The 27,828-nt window shown below is 37.6% G+C and overlaps 1 protein-coding gene across 7 annotated transcripts in view; it reads right to left on the bottom strand.

The window, feature by feature from the left end:
• Window positions 1-27,828, bottom strand: part of LTBP1 (latent transforming growth factor beta binding protein 1) — a 204,459-nt gene that overhangs the window by 158,648 nt on the left and 17,983 nt on the right. The window lies entirely within an intron of this gene.

Consider the following 27,828-nt stretch of genomic DNA (forward strand, 5'->3'; position numbering starts at 1 on the left):
TGTTTTATCTCTGTTCAGAGTACACTAGAGTACGCACTGAATGGTGCGTTTTCATCTATTCCTGGTGTTGGAATATCCAAATTAATAACTAAGTAGCAGGATAGACTGATTTTTTCACACTACCCAAGGTTCAAGGTCACTAGGAATAGCTAGTGCTGTCTTGCTACCACAGCCCACAAGAGGATACTCGAAGTAGGTCACAGACACTCTAAACCAGGTTTTTATAATTTAAAATAAAGAAATGAAAGGCATATTCTTCAGCTCATGGCCACTATACTTAATATTAAGAGATAAATAGTTTTTAATCTATTAATAACAACCATCACCACAACTGAAAGTACTTGATTGCTTCCCAACTTTAGCATGTTGCTTACTGCACATTTGAACACCACACAACTCAGTGGAACCCCTGGGCACTGTTGCAATACAAAATATTCAGGTACTACTAAAGCTCCCTGTAACACCAGTTAAAAAGATGCAATCATTAGTTCCAATCTTTAAATTTTGCATGAAACAGCCAAGACTACACAATATTTTTGCATTACACAGGCTTATGTCACTAATTTATCTAGTGGCTTGTAATTAGATGGTCGAAACTGTCATTAACTTAATAAACTTGACAAAAACTTTCCATTGCTTAAGTGTATACTAGGCAAACAAATGTCTAATTGCATTTTCAACAAACAAACAATATGATAAATACTAATAAGGTTAGAACAGCACTACAGAGGGAGAGCAAACATTTGCAGCTAACTATAATGTAAAAGAAAGCTCTCTTGCTTGATGAAAGCAAACCAGGAATGCGATGTATCAGAGTAACACTGGCAAGCAGAAATGAGACCAGCAATGTTTGGCATGAAAAGTACTGTCTAGACTAAACAAGACAAGCCTGACTCAGGCTGCTTTCTTCATTTTATTTACTGTAAGTCTGATGCTCCCATGCTTAACACCTAGCTAGCAATACTTAAAATTTAAATATCTAAATTTCTAACACAATTGTTTTATACAAACCTACAAATTAATTCCTTCTTTGCTACCTCCTCTCAAATTGACAACAAACAGTCAAAAGGAGGAAAAAACAGCATTTTCTAAAACTATGAGATAATAAAGAAAATATGCAGGACAGTTCAAAAGGCATGAAAATAGAATAAAATCCCCCTTACCCTGTAAATTATTACAATTCAGTTGCTAGTTCAGCCTGACCTTTGCCAGCTGTTTTCTCCTTACATTGCTTCTCTGATTTTTAAGATACATGAAAAAGTTTAACTTCCCAGCTGATGATGAACAGATGGGATTTCTTCAAAGCCCTTTACATTATCATACCCAACATTAATCAAGCATGGCCTGTTTCACAATGTCCTACCAGTCACAAGAGATGAAAGGGAGGAAGCGTTCAAGCTTTTCTTTCTTTTCACCATTGGGAAAATTGTGCACAAAATTGATTTTATGTACAAAAATGTATTTTTAATGCATAATTTAAAATCCAGTCCCTGAAATATAGTGCAAACACTGCAAAACAAGCACTGAGACCTTCCTGCCCTAGAATAACTAGGGTTGCATTAGTATTTTCATTATAAACCTGCTTTGACTTTATATCTTTGTGATACATTTTCCCCCAGGCAAAAATTTGCAAAGATCACGGTTTGGTTATGACTAATTTGTTTTCAAACAATACTGTCAAGTTATTAATTTTTACCTTTTTTACCTCCTTAAAAAGTTAAGATGTTACTTACACCATAGACAAGATCTTATTTGATCATAATCAAGTTGATTTGATTTGTAAAGGAAGTAATACTACAAATCTTAATAAAGATATTTAATCTACACCAAGATAATAAAGGGTAAACAGGGAATCAAAATTGTTTATAAAGTTTCCCACAGAAATGTAAAGCATTAACTTTTATCCACAACTACCTGTTTTGCCTGACTTAAATATAATTTCTGTGCTAAAACCCTTGTTGAAGACACTCTCAGGGATTATCTACTCTTAAGTGTTTGCTAATAAAGCTAGCCCTTTGTTTGCATACCCAACTGAATTGCTCATTGGTTAGAATCCTTTTGTCAGCATAAGCTGGCGTAATAGCTGAACTAAAGCTCTGTGAAACAACGGTGTTTTCAAACTAAGCACAACTATGACTCCATTGATTCATTCCATCTTCCACATACAACACAATACACTGAAATGTGTAGATTATGAACATTCTTCCAGGTTTCTAAAGAGAAGAGGTACATTGACTTTTCCAGAATCACAAGCCATGATTCATTTCCTAGATGTCAAAAAGCAGAAAAAGGTCTTAAGGCAAAAGAAATGTATCTGTTGGTTAAATATTCAGATACAGAGCAAAAAATACAGATGCTTAGTCACACAATGTGATAGAAGCTACAGCTCTTGCAAGTTAGGCAACAACAGACAAGCATTTCTTATATAACAGGGCATTTAAAGATTAAATTTGAAGAATAATCCTTCTGAAAAGGACTTAAACTATTTAAATGGTAATTCTATCAATGAGAAAAAAGAAAGCTTGCCTACTAGATCTTTTCATTAGAATGAGCACAGAAAGTTTGTTCCATGACACTCCTAGAGTGCCAAGATACAACTGATGCAAATCTAAAAAACAAAACAAAACAAAACAAAAAAAAAAACCGAAAAAAAAACCCCAAAACTTCTTAGAGTATTAAGTCTTAACTATCCTCAAAGTAAACCAACACTTAGGAAAACAGTATGCATAAAGGCTAGGAAAATCCATTATGAGACAAAAATGAACAAAAAACAGACATAAGGCTGTAGTCTCACAGTAAGTAACAGCAACTCACAAACTTCCCTTTTCACCATGCACCAAATTAACAACTAGAAGCTACAAATTACTCATTATCTTAGGCATACCTTCACTCACACTTAACCAGCGAAGCTCTTCACGAATCCAGATGAATTAATTCAACATCCGGATTATTTTATACAGGTTCTCAGCCATACATACACCAACTTGTTAGGCACCTCTTACCAGCAAAGTTCGAGGAGACCAAAAAAGAAAAACAAACAAAAAAAAAAAAAAAAACAAAACAAAAAAACAACCAAACAAAAAACCTAGGTGTGTTGCTGACTTGTTCTTGTTGAACTGCTTTTGTTGATTTTGGTTTGGTTTTTTTTCCAGGACACTATGTTTGATACTACATTCATGTAAGATACTTTGTCAGTGTCTTTTGGAAATAAGGGAGGGTATCAAACTCATTAATAATTCAGCTTTTAAAAGAGAAGCTGCCAATGTCACATATTTGCATTAAAGATTTGACCCTCAGGCATTCACTATGTTGCAACAGTAAGTCAAGATGAAATTCACTAGTTAATGACAAACTTACTTAACCAGAGCACTGAGCAAATCCAAAACATAATCTTTAGTAAATTAACATACAATATCCTTTCCCTGTTGCACATTACATTTCTGACAGAAAAATCACTTTTGTTTTTATAGGGCTAGTGGCATGTTACTGAATATTAAACTGACACTGCGTAATAAAAAAATTAGTCTGATAAAGACACATTAACTAGTGATAATCTCTAATCTGTCCACCCATAAGACAGACTTTGGTATTAGAAAAGTATGCTGAAATGACAACTAAAAATAGAAAAAAACTCCCACGATGGATGTTATATGATAAAGGCAAATGAGCACAGCTGCTGCAAAGCAAAACCATGCAGCACTAATCTACTCAAATTCTTGAGCATGTTAAACAAAACAGCAGACAAAGAGCCAAGTTGGTTGATATAATTTATTTGAAATTTGAAAAAGACTTTGAAGACTTATCTTACAAGAGGCTACTAAAACCCCCTAAATTATAAAACAGTGTTGCCAGCTTAAAATGGGCAAAGATATGGAACAGATGTACCTTTTTTTTCTTGGACATATATTAATTATAGTATGTCCTTTTGAAGTCTACCAACACATTCATGGTTTGGTAATACCTCACTTCAGTTAAATAACTTAAAAGTATATGAAATTTTGTTACAGTAATTCAGAAAACCCTCAAATCTAATTTGGTCTTCCAGACTAGCAAGCAGATATTTACACAAGATAAATTCATTCTGAGAATACACTTACAGCCATGTCTAAATTAAGCAGAACTCTGTCATTTAGGAATGTAGTAACTAAATGAAAGTAAATATGCGGGTAAGGAACCTAAAACCTTGGTCTACCCTTGAGAATCTGCCAGATTAAGTCATGATTATGAAAAAAATAAATGCAATGAGCAAGTAAACACACCATCAAGTTCTTGTATAGATGCAGATGGATTAGCAAAAGTGTTTTGTCACTATAGGTTGCTACGTCTAGGAAATGTTTTAAAAGTATGACCTTGCTGGTATAAGCAGAGCTTCTCAGAAGGGGTGAGAAATAGGGAATACATCATAGGTTTATAATCTGTTTATAAATTAGACTTACATACAATTAGGAAAAGGCACAAAAATCCCAAGACAATTAATAGTGGCTAATCAGGAAGAGAGAAGGACTTGGAGTACCTGGACTGTAGATGAAGTCAAGCACTGGTGAACATGACAGCATGCATCAGTAGCAACCAGAACTCATCACACACGTTGCTGAAGTCTATGCTGACTGCAGCCAACCAACCAAGACACTCTAGCATCAGCCTGGTGAAAGTTTCCAGTGTACAAAATTGGATTAAAAGATAAAACTCAAAGCATTACTGAGTGTAAAAGAGCTGAGGGAAAGAAACAAGGAAGGCTTTTAAGGGCACTGATACCCACAAAGCTAGAAGAATGTCCATGAAGTGCCCAGGCAAGGAAAATCCAGACTCTGTTCAGTTCCAGAGATAATTCTTTAGGGAATGTATGACAGAAAGATACAAAATAACCCTTAATTCAAAATGAAATGCAATAAATTCTAGACTAAAAAGGAAATACTTTTTCTACATACTGCATAATCAGCTTATGGAAAGAACTATCACAAGATACAATGGATCATAATTACTTCCAAGGATCCCAATGTAAATGGATGATAAGCACACCTCAAATTCAATTATGAGATCATAGAAAAAACCCTCAGAAATTCCTGTACTTAAGGATATCACTTCCCTACATAATAAACAATGTAAACAAACCTTAATTTTCTCTTCATAAGGAAGTGCTAACAAGTGTGCAAGTCAGAGCACTTTATCCCTCTAATACACACTGATTTCATACGTAAGCAACTACTAGCAGATGTAGTATGATACTGACTTTGCCCAAGTATTATACACAAAAAGTGCCATATGCTCAATAAACTATGTCTTCATGTGTTTGAATGGGTAGATGGCTATTGCACAATAACCATCTTAACCACATTTACTGAAGACTTTCTAAATTTACTTGACAAGAAGCATAAAATGCTAAGTATTTTATGACAGGCAAGCCTAGAAAATTTCAAGATTAAATCCAGACTCCACCTTCAGAACATGTATTTCTCAGCAGAAGCTTCTTTTTATATACTAAATCAGCAGCAAGAAGCTATGACAGACTGTACTGACTAGAGGATACACTCCCTGAAACACCCCTGGGACTGCTCTTACTAAATTACACCACAGAATTTAGCAATCCTAAAGATGGAGAGTCAGGAAAAAAAGCAAAACCAAAAAGTTTATCCAAGTTCTCCGCAGCAGCAGCCACCTAAATTCAAGTGACACGACAGCAGCATGCTCCCTGCCACATCTGGAAGTGATGCAAGGCAAAAAGAGAAGTGCATGTTGTGCTGTACCCCTGATGGTGAAAAGGTAAGTGGTGAAAAGTTTTGGAGGTAGAAATAATATTTGTATTAGGCCAAGAACACTTTTAACATCTGAACTTTCAAATGTACAACTACCTTCTTAGCTGAACTAGATAAATAACTCATATGATCTATTTTTTCATACCACAGAATTGAGTAATAAAGATTATCCTTTGTTTTAAGTCATCACAAAAATGGAAAGTTTCCATTTGCGGGCAGAACCAGGGAAAGGGGAGACAACAGCAAACAGTTACACTTACCAGGAGTCTAACTTTGGGGGTCAGGAGCTTCCAACGCCTCATGACATACATCCACAAATAGTTTGAACATAATATCACACAAAACACATTTTCTAAGTAATTAAGGTAGGAATTTCATGCAGGATCAGAGGACAGCAATTTCCAAAAGTTACTAGTGAATTTTAGTTGTTTATTTAAATACAGCCATATAACTTTTTGTTCATTAATACTGCATACATATGATGCAGTATAACTATGTTTTCATCATAATGGATTTTCAGACAAATAACATCCAGGGAAATTGTGTGTTTGTGCCTACATGGTATAATGTCTTAAAAAGATAAATAGAAGGTAGCTCTAATTCTGTTTGTGTTGGTACAAGATCCCTGATGTAAAAAGCTCACTTTAGCAGAGACAGGTGAACTTAGATTTCAACTGAATAGTGACTCACCATTCCACTGCTAATGAGCCCAACAAATGCTGTAATTGTAATTAATAATATAAAAATGCACTGTTGTTAGTTCTAAAATAATTAGGTAGAAGGTAAGTTTATCTAGTGTACTGCAGTCAATGATGAAAGCTAAACTGTTTGTAATCTCAATTTTACTACTGGTCTTGCTATGCTGAGCAATACAGTTTACTCCAGAGACAGAGAAGTTAGCATTAAAAGGTTATAACAGGCACACGTTTTTTCTCCTCTCCACTTCTGTATCTGTAAAACAATGATCTACATCACAATCTAATAAGATGCTGCAAAGTATTTAAGAGTGAAAGGTCTTAAGATTGTACAGTGCTCAATACACATTCAAAAGAATACAAAAAGAGTTAAACTGGTTTTAATGCAATCTGTTTTCCCAGACACTAGCATAAAATCTTGATTCCACTGAAGTCAACAGCAGAACTCATTTATTTCATTGCTGGCCATGATTTCATCCCAGGACTTTGTTGCTTGTCAAACACAGCTTTGCACCTTTGGACTTAAAACCTGTAGATGCTATATTCAGCAGCCTTTACCCTGCTTTCAAATGCCAAAGAAGAGATTCCTCTTGGTTCCTAACTCTAGTTCCTGAAACCCACGTTTGTCACCCTGGAAGGCAGTGAAATGCAAATAAACTTAAAGAACACTGTATCCCTGACTTCAGCCCATCATCAACACAGGGATGATGTTAAAGCTATCTAATTCCTTATTATAAAAATAAGTCCAACTACACTGCGATTCAGCTTGCAAGAAAGCAGCTATGAAGAATTTCTGACATACGGCTGAACCAACAATGTCTGGAAGAACTTGGATCACCTATTCCAAACCACTTTGCCTACTTTAAAAAAAAATAAAAATACTGTGACCAAAAGCCCAGACTGCATTCCAGAGGTCTAGGAATAGCTTGTTTTCCTATTTGCAGTTGGTAAATTTGAAGTCTGAGAGGCATTCCTCTGGTTTTTAAGGATGTCTCCAATTTCTCCTCAAAAATTCACTTTGCTTCTTTCACTACATGTAAAATTTTGCTTTCCCTGTAACTACAAGCTTTGTTATAAGAAGTATTTTTCAGAGTGAATTTTGAGAAAATGCAGTTGCTGTACACACCTTCTTTCTGATAATGTCCTAGTCCTTGGTTTTGGTACAATGTATTACGCATATACTCTAAGCCGCTGAAGTTTGTGTTATACATAGGCATAACAGTAAACCACATTTCACAGTACTTAATATTTTTCCCCCCTGTTGCATAAGGGATTTCTTTTAAATGTAAGCTGAATACTATCATTCCAACAAGTCTAAACTACAAAAAGGACAGGTTGTAAAGCGTTTTAAATTACATCCTTAGGGCTCAATTTAGAAGCTTCTTCTCACATTCTTTTGATTTGCATGCTTCATTATTGAAATGTCTGCTAGAGTTCTTTTTCCTTCCTCATTAATGAGTTCAAAGAAGTACATGCTTGAACTCTTAAATATATTAAACTAATTTAAATTATCTTAAAACACCCAGTGACTGCTCAGCAAACCAGAAAAAGCAGACTGTGCTTCTGGAAATAACATACCGTGTAGTTAGTGAACTGCATGCACAATCAATTAAAAAATAAACATATCTAATTAAAAAATACCATCAATACATCTAATTTGAGTTTGTTAAAGTTGCTAAAGCACCACAGTAACCTAGAAACATAAAAATAAATTTAAAAACCTCCTAAAATACCTAATTTTTTTGAAATTTTTTCTTAAAAAAAGGTTTTCATGGCATACCATTTATGCTCTTTATTTCCAGGGTGGGGTGGAAGCGAACATTTATGCACCTTCCACAATGAAACAATTCAGATGTGCAGTTCAAATCTACGAACTCATCAGTTTATGGTATCATTTTAACTAGCATCTGATATATCTAGGTTTGTTAACTTAATGAAAAACAAAAATCTAAGTACAGCATTTCCCTCTACAGGGATGAGTTCTATTACAGAATTTTTTGAAATTAAAACAATTTTTTAAAAAATTATACACAGAACTGAATAGCCATCTGTAAAGTAGCTGTATTTTGGGCTGTAAAGAGAAAAAAAAAAAAAAGACAAAATTATTCTGTTACTGAAACAGGTAACTTAATTATAAACCAAATGAAAAAATTTGTATTTTCAAATCAGATGACTGACAGTGAAAACTTACTGCCAAAACCAACACAAAACTGATTGTTCACAATATGTGCATAGGCTAATACATCTTGAACCACAAAACAGATCAACCAACCTTATGCACATACTAAAACATATACACCTTGCAAACAAAATTTACTGAGATAATTTGTCATGGTAGGGATATAAGCAAAATAACTCAGTACCATCTCAGGACCACTGATAAAAGCCTGTATTTTGAAAACATCCTATTCTGTGATGCCAGCTGGTTTGTGAATTACACATCCTCAGCAGCCCAACAGAACTTGTTCCACTGGAGTTTTGGAAACTGGCATTCCTGCCAAACAGACCTTTTTGAGGCTTGTGTTTAGCCCCACATCCAAACAGCCTGTAGAAACTGCAGTCCTGGGTTCTACATGAAGCAAATCCACCTCTACCTTAGTAAAGTAACAAGGATTTCAGAAAGCTGTGCATACTGCTGTGAAACTGACAACATTACACATTTCCAGGTCACTTCACTACCTTGAATCATGATGCTGAGCATATTCTTCCTGTTTCCAGCACTTAAAACATTCCTGTAATTGCCTGGTATTTCTCGACACTTTTTGAGTCCTTTGGCAGGACTCACAGCTCAGTGCTATTTTTAGAAATTGCAGCAACAAATACTGTAGGTACCTACCCTTACACACCATTTAATGATGAAAAGGCATAGCTGTTCAGAACCCCTCGGCTTAGCACACTACTTTTGAACAAAGAGTGAAAGATGGAGCAGTCACTGCTCTTCTCCAGTTCTTTAAACGTGACTTTGGGCTTAGCTTGTTCAAATGCCTTTGTCCTTTCTTGTCAGATCCAGGTTTATAGGTACACCTGATCACATACAACATGAGCAATGAGCAAACACTGTAAGCTCCACTGTGCACACCCACAGACAACAGGTTTGAGTGATGAAGGCCCTGGTTCTGTCCTTTCAGCTGTCTAGAAGATACAGAAGTCCTGCAATCTCTCCTTGGTACTTACTGGCCAGGCAGCCTGCCATCTTGAGATCAGTTCCTGTTCTTTTGTGGCAAATGGCTGAATCATCCATAGGTGCTTTCTAAATCTGCAGCCTGCCTTCCAGGTGAGATACATAAAGTTGGATTGGTATAGCACTTCTTTTCTGTAACAATCAGCAATAAGCCTGCCCACAGAGATGGTTTGCCCAAGTACCCCTGCTGAGGATAATGATGGATGACTGTACTGATGCTAATAGTAGGCAGATGATGAGCCTCTGTTGCCAATATTAACTTCACAACTGAACAAACTGGGGGGGGGGGGAAGGAAAGAAGAAAAGAAAAAAGAAAAGAAAAAAGCCCCCACCCCAGGAGCCACACTATGCCTATGTTACTGGGCCTAGGATGGCCACGAGCAGAACTGACTGGCAGGCCTTTTATAATCCTTACAACCTGCTGCTTCTTAGCTCATAAGGAGCTTTTTCTCATAAACAGGCTTCTACATACATGGAGATAGAAACTGCTATAGCAGAGAGGCTTGTTTTCACACTTAAAACAATCTAGTTACACCAAAATAATATCTCCTGTGCATACTTCTTAAAAAGCATAGTTTTTCCAGTTCAGCTTAACTCTTGATGCAGCACAAATGCACTTAGCCAAGAAATATCCCAAGTATCTTCCTTGACAGAACTAAAGACAAAAACCCACAAGCACCTGAAAAAATACCCGATTTCAGAAGTACAGAACACACAGCAATTTCCTATTAAAATTAATCAGTTGGATGTTAAGAATATTTTTGCTTTAAAAGTACCTTTAAATTTTTTCGCATTCTCTGTTCTGTAGCTTACTGCATGAGCTGCTGTAGTTCTCAGCGCTGTTCTGTACTGTATGAGTCTCTGCAGTTTCACAGTTCCAAATAGTTTATTATTAATTGTGAAATAACGCATAATGATAAAAAAGAACAATATTTTAAAACATCATACTATAGGGTAAAATTTGGGCTGCACTTGCACTTCCAGCCATAACTATTCTTCCTGCCTATTGATCACTTGAGTTAACTATAGCTCCTATGAATGCCAAAACTTTTTGTATGAAACTGACACACAAAGAACTGCATGCAAACTGCAATCATTTCATTTTACTAAATTCTAAATCAATTTAGAAAAAAATTACAATAAATATAGTGCACAACAATTACAATTGATTTAAACTATACAGAACAGGATTTTCTTGTTTTGGTTTGGTTTTTCCACCCAATAACACAGAAGGGGTGGGAGGAAGAGAAGCAGGAAAAAACAGAAAAAGCCAAGGGCTGACACTTGAATTTTATAATAGAGGCACATACTACTACTTCAATTCTCTGTAACAAGTTTGACAATTAAAATTACATATTTTCAGAAGACAAAAACTGTAATTTATAGTTTAACTGAATCTAAACCTAATTATTTACCTGAGTTACATTACAACAGTCAAATCCAGCTATGGCTCCTCATAAAATATATTTAAGGGTACAGCTGAAAAAGTAGTTCTGAAAGCTTGTGCCAAGCATGCTAAAAGTCTCTAAAAATAAGTCTCTTCTAGCAAGCACTATCATGTTAAGAAGCTAAAGATTTTAAGAACACATGCATACTGTTTTCTTTACAGTTAGGAAAGTTTTCAAACTATTTTCAATTACTGTAACTGCATTATACACTGTACCAGGAGAATGTTGAATCAGAATAGCTACTACTTCCGATACAAGTCACTGGTATTTTAGAACTTTGTGAATACTATCAAGAGACACAAACTTAGTAAAGCCACACCAAGTTCAATATGTCAAGCAACTTGACAACTATTATGCACAGAGCTTATAATCTACCCCTCTCAGCATCAAAAAGGAACTTTGACTTTGAACTGTGCTTGTAGGAAGAGAAACATTTAACAAGAATTTTCTACTACAACAGTACAGTCACCACTGACTGAATAGAAAGAAATGTGTGGCAATCACCAGCTTTTATTGCCTCTTTGGTTTCATTCTTTTAGGTTGGAGGAATCTCCCCCCCTCCCTTTCCCTTTAAAGAGTAAAAACCAGACTATTCAAGTATTTTTTTAAATGCCATAATCTAAGTAAAATGGTAATGTGTAACCTTTCGTGTTAGGGATGCATTGTCTACAGCACAATCTAACAAGCTGAAAGTTATGCCTACTAAACCCTGCACCTCTAAGCCCAGGTACACAACTCCTGTAGCATTCAGGACATGTTTTGTAACATACACTGAGAAGGATCTTTTGGCTTAAAAGACTAAAGCCGAAACTTGGCACACTTGGTCTTGTTTCAAGAAGGAAACTTTCTTTTCCCAGACTTGAAAAGGAGTGGATTTTAACGTTTCCAACTTGGAAGAGAAAAAAAATATTCTATTTATGATCACATAACTTAAAAAAAAAAAAAAAAAAAAAAAAAAAACCAAAAAAAACCCCCAAAAAACAACAACAACAACAAAAACCACAGAAAGCCAAGCAAACAGAAGCTTTATGTTTTAAAACTCTAACATATCTTAATGACGGTGAATATTTTGCCCATTTAAAGAAAATTAAGTTAATTGAAAATGTTGTAGAGTACCCATGAAGCATGACATTTTCAAGAAGGGAGCACAGCCAATGAAAGCAAAGAATGCTCATTTTAAATTGAGAATCATCTGCTAGTTTCCATAGCTACTTTTTAAACAATTGTAAGCTCTATCGTTTCTTAGAACAACCTTGTTTACTATGAATAACTTTAAAAAGGCTGTTCGCAGAAAAAGCTACTTCAAAGCATTTACAAAAAAGTACAATAATTAACAGTGGCTGCTGTTTTAAACTTTTTAATAAGACAAATAGGTAGCGTTAAAATGCAAACAAACAGCAGATAATACATTTACCTTTTTCATAATATTATTGCTAATAATACAGTGTAAGCCTTAGATACCTCAACCAGGATTCCAATCTTGCCATGTGAAACACTTCAAAAATACACAGCAAGGCAGAAATTATAGTGCAAGAATCATACAGGCCAAATACACACAGCAAGAAGTAGGAATGAAAGAAGTGGAGTTCCAAGAGAGGAACAGACTTCCCAAAGTGAAAATTTGTCACCAGACCTCCCCCAGGTCATTTTTATAACTAATTTGTTTCATTTTCAACAAGGACAATGCAATACAAGTAAATATCAACTAAGCAGACAGGAGCTATAACATCTCATCCTGGTATGCATAAACTATGCATCATGTAGAAAAAGCAGCTGCAGTTCATGTTACATGACAACACATGATAACATGACAACATCCTGCTAACCTGTACAGAGCAACCTAGATAGATGGTGTGTAAGTTAAAGGCACTCTAGGTCTCTGTCCGTACTTACCAGGCCTTGCTAGATCTTACCCTTGGATAAAGTTAAAGCACTCGTTACAGAAGATATATAGTGTTTACACAGTTATGCTCTTTCACTTCAAATTCCACCAGAGAATCCAGTAGGCTGAAGATTAACCTCTATGACATCTCCAAAAGGAGCTTTGCCATAAAGCATGCAAACATTTCAGGAAAAACTACATTCGTAACAGTGAGCCCAGTACCTTCCATGCACGTGGTTGAAGGACTCCACATGCAGGTGGAGTTAAGAGCACTAATAGCATAGCACTCAAGAAGAAACAGCAATGTCCACACAAAACAGTTCTCCAAAGATGTGTTAAGTGCTAAAGGCAAAATGGCAGGAAGACTATGAAAAAAGTGCCTGTGTCCTCTTCCTTTAAGACCTTGATCAGCCAAAGCAGCCAGAAGTAAAACCAGCTCCACCCCCAAAAATGACATCCCAGATATAGAATTAGGAAACTATGAAGAATGTGTGTCTCCCTTCTCCAATGGGAACCTGAAAAAGGGGTGAAATGCCATCCCTCCAAACAGACTAGCTATTATAGAAAGGACTGACAGACTGAATACTCTGGAATCACCCCCTGAATTACCTCCTTACCAAGAACACTGCACACAGAATTAGCAGTTCCCCTCTACTCTTTCAATAATAGCAGAATTTGGCAATGAATGGGGGGAAAGGAAGGGAAAAATGAAAAAAAAAAAAAAGAAATTACTGAATTTATACACCTCTTTTTCCTTTTACAACCTCATTCTCTTCAGTCTTCATCACCTGCATTCCCACTAGAAGTGTTCCGAGTGTACAGCTGTTGACGACATCTCTTTCTAATCTCACTTCCAGAAGCACATCAAAAGACAATCCATTTTAGGAATTCACTGGATTTCTAAATAGCCCATCAAAGAAAAAAAAAAATTATAGATACAGCCCTCCAGGGTGCAACAGAAGGAAAATACTTCAGGATGCAAAACATACTCTGCAGTGAAAAGCTGCTGGAATAGTGAAAGGGGGGGATCAAGGGGGAGTTGGCTTCTTGTTAAGGATCTGCATGTGTGCAACAGCTGGAATTTCCAAACAGGCATTATATAACAACAACAAAAGCTGCTCAAAGCAGTAAGGAGGCACAGCTGAGACTGTGGTGACCAGTGGTTGTGCTCCACTTTAGAGCTTCAAGGTTCTAGTGCAGGAAGCAAGAGAGACACCAGAGCTTTTGCTCCAGTAAATAAATACATAAATATATTTCTGCTTCACCATAATTACTAATTTGACAGTGGTATCAATTCTACAACCATCTTTGTCCACCATGCAGAAACCAGAACAGAATCCATATCAAAGTAGTAATTAAGATAAGAGTATTCAGCAATTGCACAGGGTTTACCTCTGATTGCTATGTTTTCCAGAAGCATATAGAGGCTATAAAATGTAATAAGGTCTAAGGAAAGAGCTCTCACAGTGTAAAACCCATACAAAGGTAAGTAAGTCTAACTTCATGCTTCCCAAAATAGGCACATTCTAAAAGTACTTTAAGAAGTAAAGCTAAAGGGATTCTAGAGTCAGATGTGGCCATCCAGAGGTGATCACTGAAGATGATTACCAAAGTATTAACTTTGCTTGAAGGTGATGTGGGAGTGTGGTTCAGAAAGTAGCTGAGCAGCATTCCTGGGGGGATATGGAATCACAGTAAGACTTTTTAAAAAAAATTGTAAATGTATTAAGATTGTAAATTTTCTAACTTTGAAGCTGATGTAAAGACAGGAGTGCTACCTACAGCCTGTAAGTTTAGATCTTGGTTGACTGTTTCCTGTACCACAACTTTAATTAGACTAATTCTTAAGGTTCTTTGTGTTATAAAAATAATTTTGAATCATTTATATTATATAGATGCATTTACTTTTTCTGTGTTATCATGACCTTAGCTATTGAAAGAACAAGAGGCAATAGTTTTAAAGCGAAAAAGGGATGTAGGAAGAAATTTTTATGATGAGGGTGGTGAGGCACTGGGACAGGTTGCCCAAAGAAGTTGTGGATGTCCCACCCCTGGAGGAGTTCAAGGCCAGGTTGGATGGGGCTTTGAGCAACCTGGTCTAGTGGAAGGTGTCCCTGGCCATGGCAGGGGGGTTGGACTAGATGGTCTTTAAAGGTCCCTTCCAACCCAAACCACTCTGTGATACTGTGAAAGTGCCAAATGATAGCGCATTTGCCTCATGCTCTAGAACTTGACACCTTTTGCTAAGTTTGCACTAACAAGGTGCCAGAGAGGTCAACAGTTTCAGTGCATAGCTCAGGAAATGGTATAAACGCAGGGGACTTCAAACTGGTCAGAAACTGGAACAGAAAAAGCTCTATGGAAGACACAACTCGATTTAAAGCTTAATGGAACTAGGTTGATGGCACTTATAAATATCATAGGAGAATTTTTAAATTGGAGACTGGGAAAGAAAGTATACAGCTCTGAATGATGCAGTCACTTTTAGTGAAATCAGCGCACTCAAGTCTAGAACAAAGCAAAAGTTGGTAACGCTTAAACAGGTAACAGTGAGAAACAGAACTATGCTTTTTAAACTGTATGCTTTTTAACAGAGGAGGCAACCAAATCATAAGTACCTGTGCTTCTACATGAAACATTACAAGTTCAAGAAATAGAATGGAGAAGAATGACCAGCTTTCTACAGATTTATTAGGAAGGAATCTTTCCTACCTTGGGAAGAGGAAAACTAATGGGAGGATTGGGAAAAAGTCCATGAAATATCCTGGATATGAAACAGACCACCTGGTGGAGGAGTGATGCTACTTCTCAAAGAGTAGCCTCTCAAATTAGATCAGCAAATTAACCATATCAAGCACTAACAGAACATCTCTGTGAACTGTAATTTAAATGCAAAGTAGAGGAAACACAGCATTAGGACTATATTACTAGCTGCCTAAGATGGTGACAGCTACCATATCACTGAAGCTACAAAGACAGGAAACAACAGTAATGTGAAATTTCAATTCCCCCAAACAACAGCAAAACAAAATTTTTAGATGTGATTAACATCATCTTCATGTATCAGCTCATCAGGAACGCAGAAGAAAAGAATAAAATCTTGTGTTGGCCTAACCTGTGTACAGGATCCAATTCAAATGTTACCACTGAAGAGATGCTGCAAGAGTGAGCAAAACTTGCTTAGAGTTAACATCCTTGAAGGGGGAACAAAAGTCAAAGATCTGCTACAGCGGTTCATAGTTTCAAAACAGGAGAATGAACATAAAATGGAAGCTAGTTGAAAAAAGTTAATGAACTGAAAAACTCTCCAGAAGTCTTTAGACCCAATTAAGCAATGTATTAAAGAAACACACAGAGAAGAAAAGGCCAAAGAAGAAAATCTCAATTAATTCTTCCCATCTGTGTTCATCATGAAGGAGCTTAGAAAGGTTCCTATGCCTTTCTCAGTGAGGGATTCTCAGGATCCTTTTCAAATTGAAGGACAGAGAAAGTGACAGAAGAGACAGTCAACACCAAGAGTTCATTAGACCAGATAATTCTCATCCAAAACTTCTAAAACTTAAGCAAGATTTTACCTGCCTACTATGTAGTACTCTGGGCATGACAGAACCCAATGGAGAAGAATATAGTAACTTTCGTAAAAAAAAAAAAAAAATTAGATGGGGTTTAACTTGCCTTACCATTGGTGTGGAACATGTTTTTGGTAAGTTTGTTACAATCCATGCACAGTGCCTGGAGAGGTCAATCCAACACTGTGAGCTCTTGGAGACTGACCGGGATCTTGGCCAAGATGTTTTATCTTTCAGTGTAATGAAGGTTGTCTGTGTTGGCTTCCTAACATAGCTAAGTCATGGCTGAATGACAGGGGATGGGGTGGCAGACTCTCCTACACACATTTGGTTGATCCTTCCATCACACTAAAGATGCGATTAGTAGAGAAAGTTGTACAACTGTATAGCCAGGCAACAATTTCCCTGATCCTACTCCAACACTGCCTACCCTTTTCTTGCACCAAATGCTTTACTCAGGCAAGCGGTGTTACATAGCCACATAAAACCATAAGACAACTGGCTGTTGCCACCACACAGATTAGCTTCCTCCTCCTGTCTGGAATAAGCTCTGGTTGGCTTGAGATACCAGTTGGCTCCCTATAATTTTAGTCTCTATCAAAAAGAGATTCTATTTCTGAGAAGCCTTTTTCTGTCAAAGATACTAATGAAAACACTCAACATCCTGTGGCACCTGTTTGCAAGACCTTCACTTCACTAGATGATAGCTCAAGTGTGGATAAAACGAGTTGTTCATGCAAAGGTAGGCTGCATCATCTCAGGAACGTCAATAATCCAAAGTGTACGACACAGCAGCTGAATCTCATTAATGTCTTGCATGGTGGTACAATGGTGATACTTTATATTTTCAAAATTCTTTCCAAGATATCTCTGCTTTTCTGGGGGATGTAAGTCAATATACTGCTGAGAATTCACTGCATGTGCACAGTACTTGACATGGCCAGATGCTATCTAGCTCCAGTCCATTGAAAGGAGTCTCTGCTGAACTCTCAACATAAGTAAACTGGATGCTTGCAGCCCCAAAGATTTCAACAAAAACAGGTGTGGTAAAAATCACAAATGTTCACATCCAAAAGGTCTTAGAAACAAGTTGTAACAACAGACTGGACTTTGTCCACCAAAACATCAAAGGCTTCCATCAAGGCAGTTTGCCATAACAATCTGCCCAAATCTCATACCACTATGAACTAAAAGGATCTATCAAATGACTAGCCTATTTTGTAATAAATTCACATTATTCTACCTTTCATGCCACACTTAAGTAAGGCCATGGTCTTTAGACCCAGGTCTGTTATAACCCAATTAACAGCAAGAACACTCAATTCAACAGAGGTAGCTACAAATTATCTGTTAGCTTATGGACTAGCACTGAAGCGTGCACCAGCACTATTCAAAAGGTCGCCAGGACTAAGACCGATATAATTGTCATCAAAAAATCATCTCCACATTCTCCGCCAACACAAGTGATCCCAGTCCTGAGGGAGACCAGCCATTTCAACTAAACAGTGACTTCAGCTCCTGCAGCCCGATGACTACATTCCCCTAGAATGATGAATGGAGGTGTTCTTGAGGGCTGACTCGGTGCCTGGCAGCACAAAGAGATGAGTAACTACCTTTGAACCAGTTTTTGTTCTAGCACACATACATCGATAGCACTGCCAAAGACTACAGAAGTGAGAAGAGCTGCAGTATCAGAATCTTAAAACACTGCTCTTAACAACAGTTGATGCCACAGATCCTTTATGTATGCCTAGTGCTGCTGCAGCAATTAAGTTAACCATGCCCTCAACTGACAGCTCAGAACCACATCACTGGTCCCAAAAATGCTTCTGACCTTCATTAGGAATGGTGAGGACACAAAGCCTCAGCAGTAAAAATGCAAACTCCTATGCAGCCTCTATTTATACAAGGAGACCCCTGTGCAGAATGCCCTGCAATAGTGAGAAAAAAAAATGTTAATTACTGTTTTAGAATTTCTAGGATGACATAATTAAACAACTATCTATATTAATATGTTTAAGTTGGGATCAAGAAGATCCAAGACATTGATCTTCCTCAGAACAATTATTATAAAGTGCGTGCAGTACAGAGTGAGAGAGAATGAGGGGGATGTAATTTTTTTAATCCAGAACAAATTTTTAAAAAACTTTAATAGCAAAGGAAGAAGAACTCTAACTCACTCACTATGAGGAAACTCAATGAAGAATTAACTCGGTTAACAGGTAAAAATATGTTCTGGAGAACAGCTGAGGATGTCTAAGCTGGACAACAGCTGAGAGGAACTGCACAGGAGAAGAGATGCTGTGCCCCCTGTATCCTTGGTACAGATATAGAGCTGTCTGCTAATTCATTGGATGTCAGGTGATTGGGTCTAGGCAAGAAGTCTGAGCAGAGAAGGGGTATTAACAGTCACCCACAACAGAAAGTACCTAAGGACAAGCACTCAAGCATTGCCCTCTTAACATGCCCGTAGTTTTAGCTAGGCAGTGTGCTGCTGCTTTACCGTCCCCATGCCTGACTCTACACATCAGCAGAGCAGGCTGGGTTTGTGAGGAGAACTACACCAGACTAGCTATTCATGGGGGGGATGTGGGGGCAGGGCAGGAACAGACAGACTGGGACACAGGTTGGGACACAACACGTCAGGAGAAAGGCAACATAAACATTCTGTTTTTCCTTTTCAGTTATTAGTTACAGAGCTAGACGTCCAAGTCCCATTTTGGGAAAATGTGTTAAAAGAGGGTGTTGTGGCCTCTTCCCCCCCGCTGTACTGTGCTCCACAATAGAAGTTGAACAGGAGGATCCCAAATAATTTGGGATTGACTGTGACTGCAACTCATATGGTTTTGTGTATTAGTAATCTGCTACTGAAGCCATCAGAGAATACAACTGAGCTCACGTGTATTCATTTGTGTCCTTCTGTCCTTTGAAGAAGAGGGGCTTCACTTCAGCATTCAACAGAAAGACAGTTATACACAATGAACAAAGTAGATGGCTCAAAGAAATGTGCTGCCAATAAATGACATATTCCAGTGAATTCAAACCACCCTTTTCAAAATTCTGGCATTCTGCAATATGAAAATAAACCTTAAGTAGAAGGAAAAGCAAAGCTTGCCACCTACTGCCCAATGGCATAATAGTATGTACTCCTTTTGTCTATCTCCTTTTAACAGACTATCTTGCCTTTGAAATTCTGACACAGAACATATAGAATTGCATCTTCAGTTGACTTTTTAATAAAACAGAAAACACAAAGCCAACGCACAGAATATCCAAAAGCAGTCTTTTCTTTTAAACCAATTTTAAACTGCTTATAAAAATCTCTGACAAACCTGAAACATCATTTATCGTAGCATCCAAACTGACAAAGAATTCCTTTTAATATCCTCCAGTGGTGCTGTGGGCTTTAATAAAGTCTGTCCTCAGCTGCATAAGTTTTCTGTATAGACAGTACTTTAAATCAAAAAATTATTATAACTGATAAAGCCTATCAGAAAAGATTTTTTTTTTCCTGTACACATGTCTGGAGGAGATATTTTTAAAGCTATAAACTGCATTAGTAACAAAACACAGCTGTAATGAAGGCTGGTTTATTGCAAATACTTCCTTTACCCTGGAAATTCCATGTCTCCACAGCCAAAACGATCCTTCCTTTTGTTTTCAAGCACAGAGAAATTATCTTTAATAATTACAAAGCTTCAGTGAGCTATTAGTCTGGAGGTATTTATTTTCCTAATATATCACATATAAAGAGTCCTTTCTGAATAACAGTAGGTCCTTTGCTTACTGTAGGAAGTTGCTTAACTCAAAGTAGTCATGATTCAATTGCCTACATAACTTCTGAGCACACTAGCAGACTTATCTTCACATACAACACTACCTATGCTAGACACTTCAAGTTAGCCAACAGTCCACCTTCTGGTCCTCCAACACCTACCTCTAAGGCCCTATGAGATAATTCAGGGAAAATTTGCTATAGAGGGAAATCAACAAGGATTTACTGCAGAGTCCTTCTAATAGACTACTGGCTGGTTACAATGTCTCAATCAATATTTGAACATTAACATCAGAAGATCCCACTTTCTCCAACTGCCTAGTGTTCTTCACCATTTACACTCATATCTTAAATCCAGTCATTAAAAAAAAATTATCTCTCTCACCAGATACTGACGAACAGTAACACCCAAACTTCAATGTAAGACGACATGAGTAATAAACCTCCTTCTTTGTGGTTAGATTAGCAACTGATTACACATTGTGTAAAACAACAGTTTTGGATTCCTGGGAGGAATTTATCAAAGTACAAGGATACATATCATATATAACCTTTATGGAGCTTAGGTAAAGTGGAAACTGTTTCCCAGTAGGAAAAAGTCTGCTTCTCAGTGAAGTATTCAGACTCTAGCACTGAAGAAGGAAATAAGTTTACTAGAGAAGAAGTATGTCTCTTGGGGTTCCTAAATCATGAGCAGAACAGGCTATTCATAGATGAGAAATCAATGAAGCATTTGTAATTAACCACACAAGCCCAATCCTGAAAATAGGTCTGCCTTTGTCTAAGGCCAGCCCACATTACTCTCTGAATTAAGATTCTTGAACCATCGAGTTATCTGCTACACTAACAAAATGCTAAGATTGAGTAAATCCCCTAAGGAAGGGTTCTTTGTGTCTTTGTTATCTATTTAATAAGGTTATTAAGAATGAATTCTCAATATAGACTGGAAGTGTTAAGACAACACCAAAAGTTATACTAATAACCAAGACATGCTAATAGTTGCAGCTAATTTTATTTTAAAGAGCCAAAGATCAAATATTAAAGAAGATTACTGATACAAGGACCAAAGGCAGACACATCTGCAAATGTAGTAAGCCTTTTCTCCAAATTCAATATACCTAAAATGGAGGAAAACATCACCGGTTCAGTGATCATTTGATCATTACAACACTAAACAAAACCACCCAGATTTTTCTAAAGACAGAATACTGTTAAATCATATTTCTATACCTGAAATTAGTAATAAACCCTATTCTCACTTTGCTTTTCTTCCTTTGGAAGTTAAAGGTAAACATGTATTTTGACAATAGAAATTAGTTTTCCAAATCAACCTACTGAGGTCTATTCCCATAGCTCTAAAGAGTGGGGGGAATGAAAATGACATGAAAGTGATTCCCATTAGCTGATTGACCATACATGCTCCAAGGGAAATGGCTACTCGCAATGTTGTTTTTATTTCAGCCACATCCTATAAAAACCACTGTTGCACAGGAACAAACTTTAAACTGAGTGGGTTACTTTTACCTGTTTCGGTAACAAGTCTCAGTCAAGTATAAAATTGTTGCATAGTTGCTTTGGTATCACAAACATTTGCTAATAGAGCAACCTTTTAAAAAAGTAAATGTTCTGAATGCCTAGAAAGACCTTTTGCCACATGACAACAATGTTATGTCAAACCAAATTAGCAACACAAATGCTCCTCCCTAAAAGTGAAAACACACTGTCATACTATCCGTGAAAAGCTGTGCTCCTTCAGTCCCCAGCAACCCATGGCAAAGACGACAAGTTCTTCCGATTGTATCCCAACATCTCCTGAAATAATTCCTTGATGATAAATGGTAAAAGTTTCAATAGTAGTACAATTTAAAAAAAACTGGAAAAGCCACATTGGAAGAGAACATACCAGTTCTTAACACAGTAAGAAATAACACTGAAAACTCCTCATTAAAGGCCTCGCTACACATCCCCATGCAAACACTGAATAGCCAGGTACACAGGTTTTTTAAGCTAGAAAAAAACCATTTTACGAACACTATGGTTTGGAACAGTGGCTTACAGTCCTCTTTTCAACTAAGCTGAAGACACCATTATAGTTTTAGAAGTAATTTACTTTCCTGAAAAGCAGTGCCTCAAAAGCAAAGGCAATGATTTCTACACACATAGATTATGCCTAAATCGTTATGTCTCTATTTTGCTGTTATTAACATACATTAACATGAACATATTCCAGTACTACTCAAAGAAAATAACTTGATGACAAGTTAATTAAAAAGATGAGTTTACCTTGTAGAGTGCGTTCAACTTGCTGGGATTGTGGGAGTGGAGGCTACACTGACATTCTCAAAAGGAATGTGCCTTACAGGACAATATGGATAACTGACCCGCATAAGTGTTTTTCAAGTCAATTAAGAAGAAATCAATAACCTGAGGGATAATAGGGTATGCTACGGTTCCTTACAGCAGGTCTCTTGTTAAAAGCATTGTGCAAAGGCACCTCAGAATCCCCCCCAAATAGTTCACAACAGGAAATTAACTTTCCTGATTCTCCCTGGAGCAACCTTGCATTAGCGAACCTGTAACAAGTACACCATGAGTTCATTACATGTTAGAAGCCTATACTGAAGGGATACAGTCGTCATCTTAACGCTACAGACAGGCTGCCAGATTTCCACCTCTCTGACACAAACCAGTGGGCTCAAGAAGTGCTGGAAAAACCTCACCTCTGACCACTGGAGTTAAATTTTGAAGCCTGAGAAGCAGTAACACCCCAATGTTGCAAAGCACATGGTGCTCATACAAGCTCACAGGATTTAGACATTCTTTTCTTAGAATGAATCAAACAGCCATGGCACTGGGCTCTAGGAGGGCAGAACCCAATAGCCCATGACTTAACAGACAACAGCTCTGAAGCCCAAGGTAATGGCCTATGGTGGTATCTTAACAGCAGAGTCATGGCTCACTCAAGGATTTGTTCAGACCCCTCTATACACTCAATATACTCAGGTACACACTTAGGTGTATCAGCCATGAGCACACATACACACATGTGCCTAAGAACACAGATTAAACCCCAAGTTGCACCAAGAACAGGAAACATCAGATTTAAGAATATTAATATAGAATATTTTGCCTAGAATAAAAAATATTAATTTTCTAAGATATCACAATTATTCAGTTGCTTCCAGCTCCAGCTCCCCTGTTGTAGCCCAGGAGAAGAGATGGTCTCTCCTCCTGAAGAAAGAAGGCAGTGTATCATACAAGTTCCTGGCTTTGAAGGGAAAGAGTATCACCAAGAGAGAATGAAAACAACTGAACTACAACTTTCAGAAGTTAAGAAGTCATCACAGACTTTGTAGTTTTAACTTGGATTAAAGTTTTTTTGTTTTGTTTGCTTGGGTTTTGTTTGACTTCTGTGATGAGATGACTAGCTCAGTGCATGAAAGGAACATGTTAAATCTTTTTAACCTGGACTTTAGCAAGGTGTCTGACACAGTTGTCTCCTTATGTAAAAATTGGTAAAATATGGAGAACTGGATTATAAAGTGGGTTCAAAAACTGCCTGGCTGAATAGGTGGTATTCAGTGATACAAATCCAACTTACAGGAAGTTAAGTGGGTAACTATATGTTTTCCTCAGAGATCGATACTGGGAGCAATACTGTTCAACAATTTTATTAATGACCCAGAGAAAAGGTAAAAATGCAGTCGCAGCAATTATACAGACAATTCTGATTTGGAGGAGTGGTTGTTATACTAGAGGCCTGAGGGATTTTGACAGGCTGGATAAATGGGCTCACAATGTTAAAATGCAAACACAAAGCCCTGTATCTGAGATACAGCAACTCTGTGCAACAGTGCAGGTTTGGTGCTGAAATGGCTGGAAAGCAGCCCTGCAAAAAGTGATCTGGGGGTCCTGGCGGACAAGCTGAACATGAGTCAGCAGCGCGCTCCCACATGAAGAATGCCAATCGTATATTGGGCTGCATTAGCAACAGCATAGCCAAGCAGGTCAAGGGAATGATTATTGCCTCTATCTGGCACTTGTGAGACTGCATGCCGAGTCCCGTGTCTAGTTATGGGCTCCCCAAATCAAGAAAGGTAGTGACACAGTGGCGTAAGTCTAGCAGAGGGCCAGCAAGACTATCAGGGACTGGAGCATGTAGCATATGGGGAGAGATTGAGGTAGATGAGTTTGTTCAGCTCTAAGAAAAGGCAGCTCAAGAGGATTATATTGCAATCTACAACTGCCTCATGAGAATACATAGAGAAGACTGAGCCAGAAGACTGAGCCAGACTTCTTAGAGACATACAGCGAAAAGACAAAGGGTAACAATCAATGTGCAACAATGGAAATTTCAACTACACAAGGAGAATTTTTTTCCTGAGGGTGGTCAAACACTGCAACAGGAGCCCAGAGATATTGTGAAATCTCCAACCTTGCAGCCTTGAAAATGTTCAAGGCTCATCTGCACAAAACCCCGAGCAACCTCTTACAGGTGATCCCACTTTGAGCAGTGGGTTGGACCAGATTGCCTCTACTTCCAACCAAAGTTTTCCTATGCTTCTAATACCAACATTACCCCAAAGTCCTTGCTTTGCTTCAAAATGTTTTGGGTTTTTTGGGGTTTTGTTGGTTTTGTGTTTTTTTTCAAAAAGGAAAGGTCTTTTTTGGACAGAAGTTCAATATTCTTCAAGAGCTTCCATAAAGTATTTTTAAACAGACCTTACAGTTAAGTTCAAGTGCAGGGCTCTTCGAACTAAAAAGTATTGAAGTTTCACTTGCTCTGTACATCTTTAGTACCAAAATCTATCATAACGGTGATGAAAATGGATGTCCTCCAGAAATATTTACTCTCACACTAGCTATTAAGCTTCAAAAAACATTTCTCTAGTCTTTTTTTAGACCGTCACCTGATCAGTCATCACATAAACCAGTCTTAGAACCACATGTTCTAAAAAATAAATTACATACAGTCAAAGATACAAAAAAGAACTAGTATGCAAGACAGGAAATAGCTAAAAGAGCAGTCTCTTATATTTTGCAGTAAACCTCAGCTAAGAGTTTGTACAACACGAAGTCAATAATCTCTACAGATTATTTTACATATATATGTAAATATATGACTTACAGTTGTAGATTATGTAAAGAATATATTCCATTTTCAGTTACTACTGTCCTACACTGCTGATTTCAGTAGGATCACAACAGCATGCCCAATTCTTCTCCAGTCATTTTTTTTTTCAATATAAATTCACACTAATCTCACATTAATTAGTAAAAATTGGGGAAATATTAGAAAAAATACTACATCCTTGAACAGAAGGAAAAAACAGTTTTAAGACACAGGTTGATAAGTTCATTAAAATTAGCAGGTGATATGCCTGTCTGTAATAGCGTGGGACTAGACCCAGTGATCCAGGAATACAGTTTTGGAGGGGATCTCTTCGGAAACATTTCTAGGTGCATCAGACACACCAGTAAGTCAAAATCTGTCACCTAAAGTCTGTGCATCCACCTCTCCTTTGATGGGCTTTGCTTTGCCCAATGAAAAAGCAAATTTTCAAGCTTCATCAACAACTGCCTCCAAAAGAGGCTGAAGGAGCAATGCTGTGTCACTTCAGTGTATTATTGAGCTCCAGCTGGTTGATGCTATACTCCTTCTGGTGACCATTTCCAAAACTGTACTAGAACGTTCCCTTTTAAAAAAAGTGTGTATTTTCTACTCCCACAGCTGGTAAATGCAGAAAATCAAGCTGTTGGAGCTATACTGTTGCCAACAAGTGAGAGAATGAGATGTGAAAGGGACACCTGGAGTTACTGGAGAGCTATCACAGGAATTCAGGACCACAAAGCACGTCTGTTATTGAGATCAGAATTCCCAATAGGTTCCAATAAGAAGCAGATTTTTGTTACTGAGACACCACTTGTTGATGGCTGTAAATGAAAACATCTTCTGCTAACACTCTTCCAAGATGAGACCTTGTACCTGATGGTATCCATCTTCAGCCCAGGGCTATGACAGACTTTGCTAGTGCTAAGTGCCTGTGTTCTAAATCCAGGATATTCCAGGAAATTAACCTCTCTCCAGGTTTCCTTCTGTTCAGCACCATATTCTTCAAAAAAAGATCTCTGGGAATAAATAAATTAATTCCCTGCTTCCCTAAATATCATTGCCACCATGATCCTAAGAAAACATGTGAGAACACATCTTGATGACTGAAGTTGGAAAAGTTGCATTCATATACAAAACAGAAAAAATTGACAGAGGATGTCAAAACAGAAGCACGGCAGAGACAAGCCTCTCTAGGAGCTTATTTTGGTGTTTCAGGTTGGGTTCTGCCCTGACTCTCACCAGTCCTTGACAGCTCTGCATAGCAGCAGTAGGATCAGCATACCAACCACACTGACAACGGATGATTCCGCTCCTGCCGTAGCCTTCCCTGTGTTTCTAGGAGTGGGAACAGAAAAAGGCCATTCCAAAAATATCTGGGCAGCCTCACACAACATACGAGATCACAAGACAGTCAAAGAGGAACTGAAGCAAGAACTAGCCCATTTGCTCTTCGCCAATGGTAGAGACCTGACCTCAGAAGGATCTGTAAATTGTCCTAATAGTCTACACGAGAACTACTGCTAGCATTCATTTCAACAGTTGTATCTAAACATCCACTTTCTTCTGCTGCACTTTATACGACTGCTTTGGTTTGTAAAACAGCCCATTTCCTCTCCATCTCCCACTCCTATGTCTGGCTCCTGCCAAGGTTGTAGGCTGGCTTTCTCATGACTCCAAAGACTCAGTTTTTCCATTTTCCCACTCTATTATTAAGGTGGCTGAAATAGATTTATCTTCACGTGATCTCAAAGACTAATAGTCCTATCTGCCTGAAAAGGTCCCTTTACATCTAGGAGAAAATCCTTAAGTTGAAAAGGGTCACATGAACAACAAAGCCTGCCTGGATTAACACTGCTTATGGAAGTGTGCAGAGGCACTTTGGACAGCAGATAACAGATGACGGGTTTTGTTAATCTGAAGTTGCTTCCTCTACGTCTGCGACATTGTCTCATGCAAGCAGGAACAGAGATTTTGGTGAAGCACGACATGCTGTAGGTACCCTCTAGAAACACTTTGAGCATCACAGCCTGGCAACTAACATAGTAGCATAGAATAATATCAGTTTATCATCTTCTCTTTTCATACAAGAGGAAGCCTTTGTCTCGACTCTGCTTTTCCAGGAATAATGGAAAATAAGTCTTCTCTAGAGGCAGCCACAAGACTCCTATGCACAGTTTCAGAATGCTTGGAAGACGACGGATTTTTTTTTCAGGCAAGAACAAACTGCATTCTCTTCTTTCTTTTTTTTTTTTCTTTTCTTTTTTTGAAGTATATTTTACTACCCGATTTGGACAACTGGCCTTTATCACAACAGGAAGAACAACTCCTTGAGAATGCTTGTGTGCGGAGGGAGGAAGAAAAAGACACACAGTACACTCTACAGGAATCAGTACTGATAAGCCAGGATTTGTC

This window comes from Aquila chrysaetos, chromosome 13 (assembly GCF_900496995.4).
Source record: "Aquila chrysaetos chrysaetos chromosome 13, bAquChr1.4, whole genome shotgun sequence".
NCBI lineage: Eukaryota > Metazoa > Chordata > Aves > Accipitriformes > Accipitridae > Aquila > Aquila chrysaetos.